Genomic DNA, 16,350 nt, shown 5'->3' on the forward strand with positions numbered 1-16,350 from the left:
CTAAAGTGATGATTTTGGCACTTTATACTTAGTGCGATTACAATGAGCCGCTTGCAAAACAAGGCAAGGTGGACTTATGATGTAAATTTTACAACTTCTCAAATGAGATACAAGAGACTTCAATCAATAGTGCAATGAATCTAACTGAGATTCAAGCAAATATACAAGTACCAAGAGAGCCAAAAAAGGCCAAGATCTGAAAGTACAATTTTTACTTACAATGACATCAATCTGATAACATCATGTAAAAGTAGACAAAAAAATACTCACTTTCAAAAAAAATGACACCTAAAAAGGAGGTCGAATGACCCCAAACGAAGCCTCTGAAGTTGCAAAAACTAGGATTACTTAGGTACAGTCACCAAAAACTGTATTTTCTGAAAAATCCGTTCATCAAAATCAAAAAATTCTTTCACCACTGCAGAGAGCATGAAATTCTAGCCCATTTCAAAAATAATTGCACCCAAAAAGGAGCAAAAATGAGCAAGTTATGGCCATTTGAAGTTGAACTGCAAAATCAAAAATGCAAATGAGAGGGGGGTCCAAAAATTTTCAAACCCTGCTGATGTGGCGCTGATGTCAGCAAGTCACTAGGTTAAATTTGATGGCCGTATGACCGTCACAAAAACTTCGTCCTCTGTTGACTGATCGTTCGTACTGTACGGACTAATGACGTGACAGCTGGCTGGGCAGTCCGTACGGATGACGTGTCGCGGTGACTGTATGTACGAAAGTCTGCATGGCACTATACAAAAAATCTGACGTGTGTGACATGTGGCATCTGCATGGTGGTCGTACGGATGTCTGCGTGGTAGGTTTGTACCCGCAGGCCAGTGGCCACCTGCCATGTGGCGAGCGCGGTTTCCTCCAGTCTGGGTGATCAGCGGCGAAGCGGGTGCTGCCGGAGGGGAAGATCGGCGCCATGAGGACAAGAGCCGGAGAGTGATTTCTGGGGCGTGCACGGCGGTGGTGGGAGGACGCGGGTGGCCGGCGGAAGGGGTGGGGCGGCGGCGGTGGCGTCGTGCGAGGCGCAAGCTACGGGACGAACAGGTACGGTGCGGGCGGAGTCTGCAGAGCAGGTACGCGTCGAACGGTAACCTGCAGTACGGGGTCATGGGGGGGGTCTACGGACCCCCCCAAAAACTTTTGTTTTTATTTTTATTTTTCAATTCAATTTTTTTTTTCAGATTTTTTTTTTTCAATTTTTCTAAAAATTTTTCCGAAAATTAAACTTATTTTTTTTCGAAAAAATGAATAAAAAAAATTGAAAATCCGTACGATACAAGCAAAATTGGAGAAAAATTTTTTTTCACCAAAATAGGCCGACTTTATAACCAAAATTCATGGAAATGGCCTTCTGGACGCAATGGCGGGGTCGGATCTGGTCTAGGACACCTCGAAAAGATGCTGCTCCTCAGATCTGCCTCTTGACGTCACAATAATGCCTCTTCAAGACGAATCAATGAAGCCCCAATGGCTCTGATACGATGTTAGATTTTGCCAAGATCAAGAGCTCAATGAAATGTACAAAATAGAGACACAATATAGGACAAGAATAAACTGTATTCTCATCAATAGAAAATGATCAATAATAATGATTCAATAGTTCAATAGTTACATACAATGTAGATGAGCTTGCTTATATAGGCAAAGCTAGGGATATGTGAGCACACAAACATGACATGTGGCTCAATAAGAAACAAGGGTAGGTAGGAAATAGGTGTGGGTAGGTAGGAGAAATAATATAATATTCCACATGAGGTGGATCACCCATTGAAGGTGGAATTATCAGTCCACAATAAGTGGATATGATAGTGTAATAACAAGATCAACACCAAAAAAGGTGGAATTTCTCCTACACACACTATCCCAATGTGGCACAAACACCTAAGTGTCTCATATCCAAACTACTATGAAATGCATTATCCTAAGTAAACTTAAGTAAGTGTAATAATATCCATGATGAATAATTATTTACACCAACAATTAATAAAATAGAAATCTAATTTTAATTAAAAAATATTAAATTTGAATTATAAATTTCTTTTCAATTATATATTTGATTTATATTATTTTTTAAATATACGTATTTGAGACATTTTTTGAGAAAATTACAATTGTGAAAGAGAGTTTGAATAACTATTAAAAAAAATTATTAAATTATTTTCATGTGTATTTGATTTATATTATTTTTCAATTTTTTTTTTTTTAAGTAAAACAATTCTATATAAGAACTATGTCATATCATACAATTTAATTGTTTTAGAAACAAATTGTGAAATATGTAATAATTAAAACTAAAATAATTTATAATAATAAATGACTAAGAAAACATTAAAGAATAATAATTTACAACAATTAACTTTTTATATTTATTGAATAAAATACTGAAACAAAAATCTAAATAATTTTTTTAATCTAGTATTAAAATCTAAACCATATCATAAAAATCTAAAACCATGTATAAATCAAATTAATTAAATTAAATATTATAACTTTAAACACAAAATTAAATCAAATATTATAACTTTAAACCTATAACTTAAAATGTGTTATAAAAGTTACTACGGTGAATTGCTTACCTTTTGTGAAAGAAAAACGTAGTATAGAAAAGACCTTTTGCATGGCAGCGTAACACGTCAAGATTTATATAATTTTTTAAAAATAAAATAAATAAGTATATTAAAATATAAATAATTCTTAATTTTTACACTGACCAGCATTCATGAGAAATATAATCTAAACAACGAATACACTTATATGCACGCAGGTCTGCCACTCTGTTGATCGGCCAACAGTGGTAAAAATATATTTGAGTAAAGTTACTTTTTATCATTTAAGAATCTAATAAAATGTAAAATAATATAATATAAGAATAATAATAAATAATAATAATAGATGAATAATTTATTTTTTTGATATATATATAGAGAGAGAGTAAAATATATTAATTATGATTTTCTTAATTTTATTGTTTTATTATCATTTTTTTTCTAATATTTATATAATTAAATATACTAGTTAAGGGGGTCGGTTATTTATGATTTCCTTTGGTCTCATTCTTTCCCTATTGTGCTCTTGAATCAGTTTTCTTTTTATTAATATATATATCAGTGGTTTGCCACTTTTGCCCAAAAAAAAAATGTTGTTATGACTTCTAATAAAAGTTAATCCATTTGTAAGCACTAAATAATTGATGAGTTAATAAGCATTTGGTTCATCTTTCAACTCTAGATTTAAGTGCTAATGTGGATCATTGCTTCAACTTCAGCAAGCAATCTAGTAAATTTCAATGAAACAGAGATGTTATAAAAAGTAAACAGAGAGGTTGTAAAGAGAAAATTCATTAGTACAATTGCATAATTGAGAAAGAGATTTTGATGATCCTCTAGGAAGCCACTGACTAGCCACCAAGTTGTAATCATATGCAACATTAAACATGATTTTTAAATTCATCATATCAAACAATTTTTTTAGAAAAGCATGCAACAAACTCTTTTGATGGCATTCTTATTGTAAGACATGCATACCAATGCCTAAAAGATATCATCGAAAAGCACATGGAATTGATTGCATTTGTGCATCAATGTAAGTTCTATCAGCAAAACCAAATGAATATTAATGCCATCATAAACATTTCCTGAGGTACAAATACATGAAAGCAAATAAAATATTTTTGTTTTTGAGTGGCTTTCGAAAGTTTATTGTTTCTTGTGACACTTATGGTAAAATATGAATAGATTGAAGTTTACCAACATCTTTCTTAAGCCAATGAACTTAAATATTATGCAGATTGTCCTAGAAGACTCATACAAAAATGATATGTTATATCATTTGATAGCAATGTAAGAAAAGAGTGACAAAACAAAAGAAGTGACAAATTGTGGAATGCAATCATTACAAGATACCCAATGCAGAGGGTGAGAAGGAAAGAAAAAGTTTTCAAAAATGAGATTAGAATATTTTTGGTCTAGCCAGTATAACTTTGTTAATTGTCTCAAGCATATGAACCACTAGGGGCACCAAAATTGGAGATAGGGATTCATGGTGATAGTAAAAAGACCAGACTTAAGATTATTATCTTTCCAAGAATGACATTGCATAGAATATACTCCAAGTCTTTTTTAAAATGCTTATCAACATTTGTTCAATAAATGGCAATGTAAGAGGGTAGTGATAGCACTAGTAGAGTGATATATAAGAATCTAATAAAATGTAAAATGATATAATATAAGAATAATAATAAATAATAATAATAATAGATGAATAATTTATATATAGAGAGAGAGAGTAAAATATATTAATTATGATTTTCTAAATTTTATTGTTTTATTATCATTTTTTTTCTAATACTTATATAATTAAATATACTGGAAATATTAATTTGTTATAACATATAACCTTTAAAATACAGGCAATACATTTGATAGACAATATAAGATTTTGATAAATATTTCACAATAGGATTTCAGATTTGGATGTTATGAGTAGGATGAAGATGTTTAAATATCTATATTTTACATCGAAATCAATTAGTACTTAATAGAGATTTAGGTGAATTAAAGTTTTACTCTAGTAGTTTCCTATACCTAAATTTACTTTAATATGATTTTAATTTTAAATTTTAGTGCAAATCATCTTATTTTATTATTTTTTATATTATTTTTATATTATATCTTTACCATGGTAAATGGGGTATTTTTACATTATTTTAATGAATAAGATTTTACTTACTGAGTCATGTTTAAAGATTTTTCACCATAGAGGGATATTTTATATAAAAATTAGTTTAAGTATTTAATGAGGTTTTACTTTATAATTAAGTATATAATGAGGGTTCAATATAATATGACTAAACATTTTACTTTAAATATTATATGAATTTTTTTTTTTTTTTTTATTTTTTGAAAAAGGGGTAAAGATTTATTCAGAAATCACAGAATTACAAAGAACAAGCCTTAGGCCCACTAAGACAGCAACAAATCCAACCTTCAGATTTCCAATGATAATATCTTTTCGGAAAGCCCTCAGAAAGAGAACGTTGTGCAAATTAAGGCCGAAGGCCAGCTACTTTGGAAATACACCAAAAAATAGGCTCATCCAGAGCCTCGAAGGGCCTCAAAAATGACAATGAAAATAAAACAAACATAAAAGGGAAATTGATCCTACACCACTGGGTGCTCTTGCATCATCCTATCTTCTAGCATTAACCTGTCTAAAGTTTCAAGATAATCAGGAGGTAGACCATCCCTTCCACTAAAATCTCAACCATCAACATGCTCTGAAGCCCACTTGGCCAAACAATCAGCCACTCTATTCCACTCCTTGGGAATATGACAAAAGGAGACAAATTCCAATGTATTACACACTTGTAAAATCTATCTGATCACAGAAGCTAATTGCCAACTCACATCATTCAAATTTTATTTGTTCAACATGTCCACAATAATCTGAGAATCTGACTCACAAATAATCTTCCTCCATCCTAAAGAACAACCTCGCTCAACAACAATCTTAATATCTAGGGCCTCCATAAGATTGTTAGAGTGCTGCCCAATATAAATAGAGAAGAAAAAAATTGCACAACCATCATCACCTCTACCTATGCCTCCAATACCTGCATGTCCAAGATTCCCATGGGAAGAGCCATCTATATTAATTTTTAAGATTCCCACAAGAGGGGGAACCCACCTTCCATCTCTACTTATCTGATGCTTTGCATGTCGAGATCTATTTCCAGCAACACAGCCCATTTTAATATTTTCCAATTGCAGATTTCTTGCAATAGCATAATCACCTGGATCAACATTTTTCAGACAAATTGCACTTAGCCGAGGTTGTCTCCTGAAGCCTATTAACTATCTTTGACCATAGCTGAGGACTCCCTATATGTGAATCACAAAAGACCCTTTGATTCCTTTCTAGCCATAAATTCTAGATAATAAGAGCTAGCCCAATATCCCAGGCCACTTGAAGAAAAGAGGTCTTTGTTGGGGATCTGCCCAAGCTATCCCAAAATTCAATTAAGGAGGTAGCATGAAAACAAGCATGTTGCCAAGCCTCCCACCACTTGTGCCGAATCTCCCTAGAGAAAGGGCATAGAAAAAACAAGTGGGAGCAGTCTTCCTCATTATGAATACAAAGATAATAGATAGATGGTCACTAGAAGCCTCTCTTACGAAGATTCTCCCACGTGAGGCATTTCCTCTAAGCAACCAGCCATAAGAAGAAATTACATTTTGGCCAAGAGAGGCTATTCCAAACCTTCTTCCACCAAGGAACATCCGTCGGGCCATGCAATTGCCTATCAAGCTGAGCATAACCTTCATCAATAGAAAACTTGTCTTTTGGATTAGGACCTCAAGCCAAAATATCTCTCTCCTTGAGGGAACTACATAACCTACCCTCCAAGATATTAACCAACACCACACAATCTTCATCCGAAATACCCAATGGCCATTCAAGAGGATCTTTCTAACAAGTCACCTCAGCCTGTCCAATGCACCCAACCGTTTTAAAATTCTCCACCTTAACCCATCCAGCATCAGTGAAAATGTTGGAAAGAGGCTGAAGCTATGGATAACTAGACAGAATAGGAGGGTGACCATCCCAAGAGTCCTGCCAAAAAAGAGCTTTAGAGCCTCTATTACAAATCTAGAATAGGCCATCTTTAATAAGTTAGGCACCATTTTTAAGACTATCCCAAATACAAGAGCTCCTACCCACTAAACTAAGATGAGGCACCTCATGATCATTAGCACCTGGGAGATACTTGTGGGTTAAATTCTTGGCCTAGTCCTGATCCTGACTGTTACACCACCTCCAATACAGCTTAGCCGCCAAGGCCTTGTTAGCCAAAGCAATAGATCTAAGGCCAAGACCCCCAGCATGTCTCAGTCTACAAACAGAGTCCCATTTAACTAAACTCCACTTAGAAGAAATAAAACTACCAGACCAAAGAAATTGATGGGAAAGAGCATCAAACTCTCTCACAAAGCTGGAGGGGGGAGCCTGTAGGGTGAATTCACAAAGTTGGTTCCCACTTTCGCCAATGAAGGAATTTGGCGAAAGTGGGAAGTTTAATTTTTGAGGGGTTCGAGCAAAATAGGAGTGTTCGCTCGAACTACCCCTCGGAGTTCGAGCGAACCTTGTTGCAGTCGTGGGTTCGCTTGAACCGCGGGTGGTTTTTGGGTTCAAGCGAACTCACTATAATATTATTATTTTAAGGGGTTCAAGCGAACCCCCCCTTCGCTCGAACCCTTTTTCAGTTAGGTTTTTTTAAAACATTTATAAATAGCGAATGTGACAGTTAAAGAGTCATTGTCAAACTTGTCTTTTTCTATCTAGTGGGGGTTGGATCGAACCAGTCGTCAGCATCACATCACCGAGCTTTGTTTGTAGCAACTAGAGTCTTTCATATTTCATTTTTTGACCTTTATTATATCAGGTGCACAAAATTAGCCTTTGTTTGGTTTAATAATGTCTTTTTTTATTAAATTAATAAATAATTTGTTTGTTAATTTTTTTTTAATTAAATAATTATATATAGTTATTGTTTTTCAATATTTTAGAAAAAAGTTTGATAATTTATTGTTTTTCATTATTTTAGAAAAATGTTTGATAATTTAATGTTTTGACTGAAATGTGTCAATTTGTTTTTAAAATTACATAACTGTATATATGTATTTTTTTTTCAACATTTTAAAAAATTGTTATGAAAAACATAGAAAACTAAGGTAGTAAATCAGAACTTAGAAAAACATTAACAAAAAAAGAAAATTATAAAAATGTCACAAACGTAAATATAATAAATAAAAAGTTAGAAAAATTAATAAATTTTAATTTAAAAAAATATTAGAAAATTTAGATAACAAATTTAAAAAAATTAGACAAAATAAATCCTCTACAATGTGACCCATTTTCACATCCTATTACATGCACAACATGACCCCTTAAGACCACATATGCTCTGATGACACTATACGTTCCCTTAGGACCATAGAGGATCACATATAACATACTAGTGTACATATGACATTCCCTTTAGGATCACATAGTGCCCTAAGGGGTCAAATGTGGTCCTAAGGAGTCACACATGTGTGACCCCTTAGAACCGCATATGAACCCTTACAAAATCCTAGTGTGAACGACATACCCCTTAGTCCATCACATAGTGTCTTAGGGGGTCGTATGTTGTCCTAAGGGGTCACGCATGCATTAACACATGCATGACCCCTTAGTAGGTCACATATGACCCCTTATAACATCCTATTGTACATTTGACATTCCCCTTAGGATCACATAGTGTCCTAAGGGGTCATATGTGGTCCTGAGGGGTGACGCATGCATGACCCATTAGAACCGCATATGACCCCTTATAAAATCATAGTGTGAACGACATATCCCTTAGTCCATCACATAGTGTATTAAGGGGTCGTATGTGGTCCTAAGGGGTCACGCATGCATTAACACATGCATGACCCCTTAGTAGGTCACATAGCACCCCTTATAACATCCTACTATACATATGACATTCCCCTTAGGATCACATAGTGTCCTAAGGGGTCATATGTGGTCTTGAGGGGTCACGCATGTGTTATAACACATGCATGACCCTTTAGAACCGCATATGACCCCTTATAAAATTCTAGTGTGAATGACATACCCCTTAGTCCATCACATAGTGTATTAAGGGGTCGTATGTGGTCCTAAGGGGTCACGCATGCATTAACACATGCGTGACCCCTTAGTAGGTCACATATGACCCCTTATAACATCCTACTGTACATATGACATTCCCTTTAGGATCACATAGTGTCCTAAGGGGTCATATGATAGTCCTAAGGGGTCACACATGTGTTATAACACATGTGTGACCCCTTAGAACTGCATATGACCCCTTATAAAATCCTAGTGTGAACGACATACCCCTTAGTCCATCACATAGTGTCTTAAGGGGTCGTATGTGGTCCTAAGGGGTCACACATGCATTAACACATGCGTGACCCCTTAGTAGGTCACATATGACCCCTTATAACATCCTACTGTACATATGACATTCCCTTTAGGATCACATAGTGTCCTAAGGGTTCATATGCCAGTCCTAAGGGGTCACACATGTGTTATAACACATGCATGACCCCTTAAAACCGCATATGACCCCTTATAAAATCCTAGTTTGAACGACAAACCCCTTAGTCCATCACATAGTGTCTTAAGGAGTCGTATGTTGTCCTAAGGGGTCACGCATGCATGACCCCTTATAACATCCTACTATACATATGACATTCCCTATGTGTCCTAAGGGGTCATATGTGGTCCTGAGGGGTCACGCATGTGTTATAACACATGCATGACCCCTGAGCACCGCATATGACCCCTTATAAAATCCTAGTGTGAATGACATACCCCTTATTCCATCACAGAGGATCACATATAACATACTAGTGTATATATGACATTCCCTTTAGGATCACATAGTGTCCTAAGGGGTCATATGTGGTCCTGAGGGGTCACACATGTGTTATAAAACATGCGTGACCCATTAGAACCGCATATGACCCCTTATAAAATCCTAGTGTGAATGACATACCCATTAGTCCATCACATAGTATCTTAAGGGGTCGTATGTGGTCCTAAGGGGTCACGCATGCATTAACACATGTGTGACCCCTTAGTAGGTCACATATGACCCCTTATAACATCCTACTATACATATGACATTGTCCTAAGGGGTCATATGTTGTCCTGAGGGGTCACGCATGTGTTATAACACATGTGTGACCCCTTATAAAATCCTAGTGTGAACGACATACCCCTTAGTCCATCACATAGTGTCTTAAGGGGTCGTATGTGAACAAAATACCCCTTAGTCCATCACATAGTGTCTTAAGGGGTCGTATGACATTCCCCTTAAGATCACATATTGCAGATTTAATACTTTTATAATCATTTGGGCCCAAATTACAAAAATACAATGACCTCTTTTTTTTTTAGATATTTAGTTCAATTACAAAAAAATTATCAAAAAATTTAGAGACTTGTTGCATTCCATGTTATATATCATGTTCTTGAATTTTTTTATGTATTTCAAAGATTTAAATATACACGTGTTAGATCTCTCTATCTCTCTGAAATATATGTTATCTCTAGATCTGAAATATATGTTCTCTCTCTCTCTCTGAAATATTTCAATTTTTTATGTATTTTTTGAAAATGAAAATGATCTCTCTCTCTCTCACATGAAGATTTATATGTATAATATCTCTCTCTCTCTCTCTCTCATGAAAATGATCTCTCTCTCTCTGCTTACGTATTTATTTTAACTTTATGACATGTACCTAGATAGATGGCATCCCAGGATATACCTTCGCAGGCTCCTAATCAGGATCCACCTGCGCAGGCTCCTGATCAGGAGCCACACATTGATGATGTTGATCCTCTATAGTAGGATCCCCCCTTGCCCAACATTGCTACTAATTTTTAGTATAGTGATCATGAGTTGCATAGGTTGAGGGCCATATTAGATGACCCTCGTACTAATGGCATGTACAAGAGTACATGCACATCCATTTTTGATAGTTTGCCGACATTCAGGGACCGCGTAGTTTCTCACACTTCATTCTCACCTGAGGTTATAGAGGATATATATAGATAGTTGAGGAGTGAGGTGAGGGGTCCTCATTCTTTTGTTGATGTGGTGGGGGTGGTCTCAAAGGAGACCATCAAGGAGAGATGCTTTCCACAATATCAGGAGAAGAGTAAGGTGAGGGGATATCAAGTTACCAGATGTATGGACCCACAGGTTGCATCATTGATTTACCCACGCTTATTAGCTACCCATGGTTGTTATCCTAATAACAACCAGATACCATTATACTTTGCACAACAGGTATTTGCAAAGGTTCATTGTCAGATGAAACCAAACTACCTTGATATTCCAAGATATTATGGACAGGGGAGGGGCAGGATTGCTAATAGAGATGCATATCGTAGGCGTGATAGAGCTTCATCTAGAAACAAGGACCTTGTTGGCCAGAGATTTCCTGCAGTAGTCCCAGCCATGGCCCCCATAGCGGATCACGCTGTGATTGCTTCTTAGAGAGAAGCAATTGATAGGATTGGATAGATTGCATCAGTAGCAGCCACCATATCTTCTGACAGGCTAGGCAAATATATGATGAGTCGACCACGTTCACGATCATCCATGGATCATGCATCTTCTAGTCATGGGGGGGCTTCAAATTTAGATGATCAAGATATTACTGTTGGCATCCCCTCCCCAGATGAGGTAGCAACTATAGTCGGAGGTAGTAGATATGTACAGATGTCACAGTATTTATCCGAGGACGTACTACATGCTTATAGTTTTATTTCATCTCGACTTGGGATACCATTGGCTGCTATTAGAGAGGAGATTTTCAGAGATGGTCAGGCTACAACAACATTGACGCATACCCTGAGGTAGTCACAGCATTCTCATCACTCTACACATGCTCCAGGCACTAACCCACCTACAGATCACTCTGTTGCTGCAGAGGAGGAGCTACGAGCTGATCAGGTCCATATCACAAATGAGGGCCTCTTGGATTCATTTGAGGAGGATATACGAGCTGATCAGGTCCATATCACAGATGATGGTTTGGACTCATTTGAGGAGTAGCTGAGAGATTTGAGCCATACTAGGTTTATGGACATGCTACTACAGTCAGACACTTCATCCACGATGCCTACTCATCTAGTTAGCCCCTCGCACTCCTCAGTGATACGTACAGCTAGAGAGAGATATGCAAGCACGAATGATGTCGTTGATATGATCACGAGACAGGATCAGACTATACAGCCTACTCTAGGTGATACACAGGTATGTACATGTACATGTGCATTTAAATTTTTAGAAGATATGTATAAATGTTGTAAATTTGTAGGATAAATCTATATATATATATATATATCATGTTTAATAAATAATCTAGTTCTAAGTTTAATTTGTAGATCATTTAAATTGATCGTGGACTAATCCTTAAATTGACAGTTAGCTCATGTCACTCCTTCCTTGAGCTCTAAGCATGTGCATAGGAGAGATTCTTTAGATGTTGTTAGTGGACAGGTTAGTTATGGTTTTTGGTACATATATGTACATGTATGTATACATGCACGTTACAATTTTTATTTAACTCTACTTGGATTTGATGTACATGCACGTCTAGAGAGATAGATATATTATATTTAATATTTAAATAAATTCTACTTTTGGAGGACTCTCCCTCAGATGGTCGCTCAGTTCGTAGCCAACATGATCCCTGTTGATTTGCTCTAGACTTTATAGCTCATTTACATTTATCTTTTTATACTTTCATATTATATATATTCATGCACGTACATGAAGTTTAGACTAGATTATACTTTATACCTGGTTTGTGTTTGATCAGATTATATATATTTCATGCATGTACATGGAGTTTAGACTAGATTATATACTTTATACCTTGTTTGTGTTTGATCAGATTATATATATATATGTATGTAGTTTAGAGTAGATTATACTTTATACCTGATTTGTGTTTTATATGGATTATATATATTTCATGCATCATGTATGAAGTTTAGATGAGATTATATTCTTTAAATACCTTAGTTACATGTTTAATTAGATTGTATATTTCATGCATGTATGAAGTTTAGACTAGATTATACTTTATATCTCCATTGTGTTTGATCAGATTATATATATTTGCTACATCATGTGATATGAAGTTTAGACTAGAGAGATTATATATTTCATGCACATGTACATGTGTTAGATTATATATTCCATGTGCACATGTACATACATGTTAGATTATATGTGTACTTTATGTTTGATGATATATATATATAATGTGCACATGTTCAAACAAAAGAGTATGTGTCAAATGAACAAACTAAACTTAATAGGTCCTAATTACACATGTCCTAATTCCATATTATATCAATTTTACAAATGTACATATTACATGTTCTAATTTAAATATGCATTTTTTAATTAAATTATTTTAAATAGTGGTCCTTACAAATTACATGCATTTAGAATTAGATACAGTACCTTATACATACAAATTAAACATGCATTTAAACATGTACATGTACTTGAATTAACTTTGGATTACTAAATATATATAGTTCATACCACATCAAGTGGTTTAGAACGCTCTTCAATAACACTTAATATTTTGTCATGACCTTCACTATCTAGTCTCCACTTTTGAGACCGCCCTCGATGTGGAACTGTTTGAAGAATTAGGCCAACAACAATGACCAAGTGACTATACTGATATACCTTGTTGTCAGTTTGGTATTCAATGAAATGAATCCCATGTTGAACAATTTTAACTTGTTTGAAATATGTCCCTTGCACTACAACTGAGCCTGCATGTACATGTATATAAGAAACATGAGAAATTAAAAATTTCCACGTAAGCAATTTGTACATGTACATATTCAAATCAGAACTCAAACCTGTGGGAAATGGCATTCCATCACTCATCTCAGATTTCGATAACTTCTTTCTCTCTTCTGTGCAACGCAATAAATAATAACTAACACCTTCTATATTTCCATCTTCTACTATGACTGCAAAAATATCTCCTGCAATTTGACACAAGTTAAATAAATTCTAAGTTACATGTCATTTTTAAGGAAAAATTTACATGTGTACATCATGTGTACCTTTTTTAATCAATCCTGAAATATGATCGTAATCACCAGAAATCAAAGGAATGTCTTCAAAGTTTTCATCCTCATTTGAATCCTCGTATGTGTCAGAAACATCTTGTGGCACCATTTTCCATTCACTAACATATCCAAGCTCTTGGTTCTTGCAATAAACATAGTTTTCAAAAATGCATTCAAAACAAAAACATGAATAATCCCTAGTGTATAATGTCCATGGGCGATTATCTGTACTCATGACACAATGCAAAGAACTTGTCCTCTCCACGCTCTTGCATCCATGGATTGATTTTCTATCCACATCTACAAAAAGTACATGTGTACAAGAATGTACATGTAGATCAAGTTGTTAAATTGAAACATTTGAACTAGGAACATGTATTTTTTAAAAGATTAAAAAAAAATAAATAAAACACTAAAAGAGAACACGTACCAGTTACTCCCAAAACACTCTATATGGAATGGGTCTGTATATTCTCGATGATTATTCCCCAGGATAATTAGGTTGCTCAAAGTGTTTCTCACACCATTCAACAACATCATGTGCATCTTCTATATGATCTCTTGTGTACTTGATTTGATTCTTTCTTAGAGCACGTTTGATACAAGCTCCCGCACCATCATGTTCACCCTTTCCATGACCACTCTCAAAAAAACTCCAAACATGTGGTATTTTGTCATTTCGATGATATCTACATAGTGCATAAAATGGCCTCGAAAATTTGAATTGTGTCACACATCCATCAAACCAAACAAAATGTTTAACTATTGTTATGCCTCTATCTTTCAAATATTCAAAAAACTTCTTAAAGCAATGTTGTACAAAAAGTGTGTCATGCTCCTTATCATCACTGATATAGAAGTGGTACTCTTTCTTAATGACGCGATTTTCAAATGTACTATCAACACCATCCAAATTCATCTGTGCATGTTGATAACACACATGCACCAAAATAGTGATTTGCTTTGAAAAGTAATACTCTGATTGAATCTCTTTTTGATGTGCAAAAGAGTAATTCTCTACGAAGTCAACTACAAATAGAATAGTTCCAAGTGGGAAAGTGTCTCTTAATCTTTTAAATTGTTCTGCTTGCCACTTGGCAAAAAAACCATGGCTTATGTATGGTTTTATCAACTTACAAAAAAATTTCATAAATGTTCCAATAGGTATTTCCTCTTCTATATAATCTAGCCTTGTAGATTCCTTTCCAAATTTTGTTTCAAATTTTTTGTACTTGTAACTCTTGCAATTCACCATCTTCCTCGTGTCAGTATCTTCATCTCTCAAAGGCAATTTAGCCAAGTCCCCACATGTTCCACAAATTCCTCTTATGCAATTTATTTGACCGGTTGCATTATCATCTGATTTATCACATAAGATGGATGCAATGAATTGACTTGTTTGTTTAGGAGGAGCATTTTCATAACCATCACTATCTTCTCTAATCTTTCGAAACACCTGACAGTACAAGTCAAATTCGATGTGATAATGACAACAACAAGTTTCGAAAACTTTGTTTAACTTCAGATAATATGGCCTTAACCGTTCAAACATGGTTTTTCCAATCTTTATATGAGGATTTGTTTTAGTAAACAACACATACAATTCATGTTTTGTTGTGTCTATCCAATGTTTAACATGGAGATCATAATGATCAGGACCAATCCTTTGCTTGATAACATCTCTACTATTTGATGAAGGATGAGTATTATCATTCCAAAAACTTGTCACAAAGTTCCTAACAATATCTTCAATTCTATCACAATGAGGAGCTCTACACATAATTGTCCAATTCCCTTCTGAGGTAGTATCATCCAAAATCTTTCTCCTTTTAACATATTTAGATATTGTCCTTCTACTAAAACCAAACTCAGATGACAGTGAAGAGATTTGTCTTTTTTGAGGCAATCTTTCATTTACTAAAGATGTCAACATCACTCTTCTTGAAATGGTCTTATCTAGTTTTTGAGATTTTTTACCAATGTTCACCAAACCTTTCTTAACATTATCAACAATAGATTTTTGTAGCTGAGAATTTTTCCTCTTTTGACTTGTTGTATCTATACCCAACAATTTCATTGGATCTATTAAGTTTTTATGAGTAAGTACAATTGATAACAATTGAGCTTTTTCTACTGTAGTATCAAGATTGTTGAAATGAGACATTATTTCTTTTCCACTTTTATTTATTGACCTCCTTTTAGTATGTCTAGGTTCTTCACTGAGACGTTTCAACTCAGCCACATCCATTTCAAGTAAATGATTTAAATTTTTATAAGAAATATTTCTCTTCACCTGTTTAGCTAGATCCACAATATGCTCATCCATATTAGTGGTAGGAGGTAAGGAGCCTAACCCCTCTCCTTCAAAGGTCTCCATTGTTTCAACCTGGACAATCTCCTACCTATGTTCATCAACTATATTGTGTTCTTCAATAGGTTCATTTGCCTCGACTCTCGCTTCAGAACTCCCTTCTCCTCGAGCCCGTTCTGCACATAATTTAAGAGTTTGTGTAAGGTTCAAATTAATCTAGATTATTCAATTAGGTTTAAGAATAGGGGTGAATTTGGCTTAAAGCTGTGTCTTAAAATTAGCTCGTTCAATTTGGTTTATTAAATTTAATTACTTTCAGGACCTTA

Source organism: Cryptomeria japonica, chromosome 2 (assembly GCF_030272615.1).
Source record: "Cryptomeria japonica chromosome 2, Sugi_1.0, whole genome shotgun sequence".
In the NCBI taxonomy this organism is placed as follows: Eukaryota; Viridiplantae; Streptophyta; class Pinopsida; order Cupressales; family Cupressaceae; genus Cryptomeria; species Cryptomeria japonica.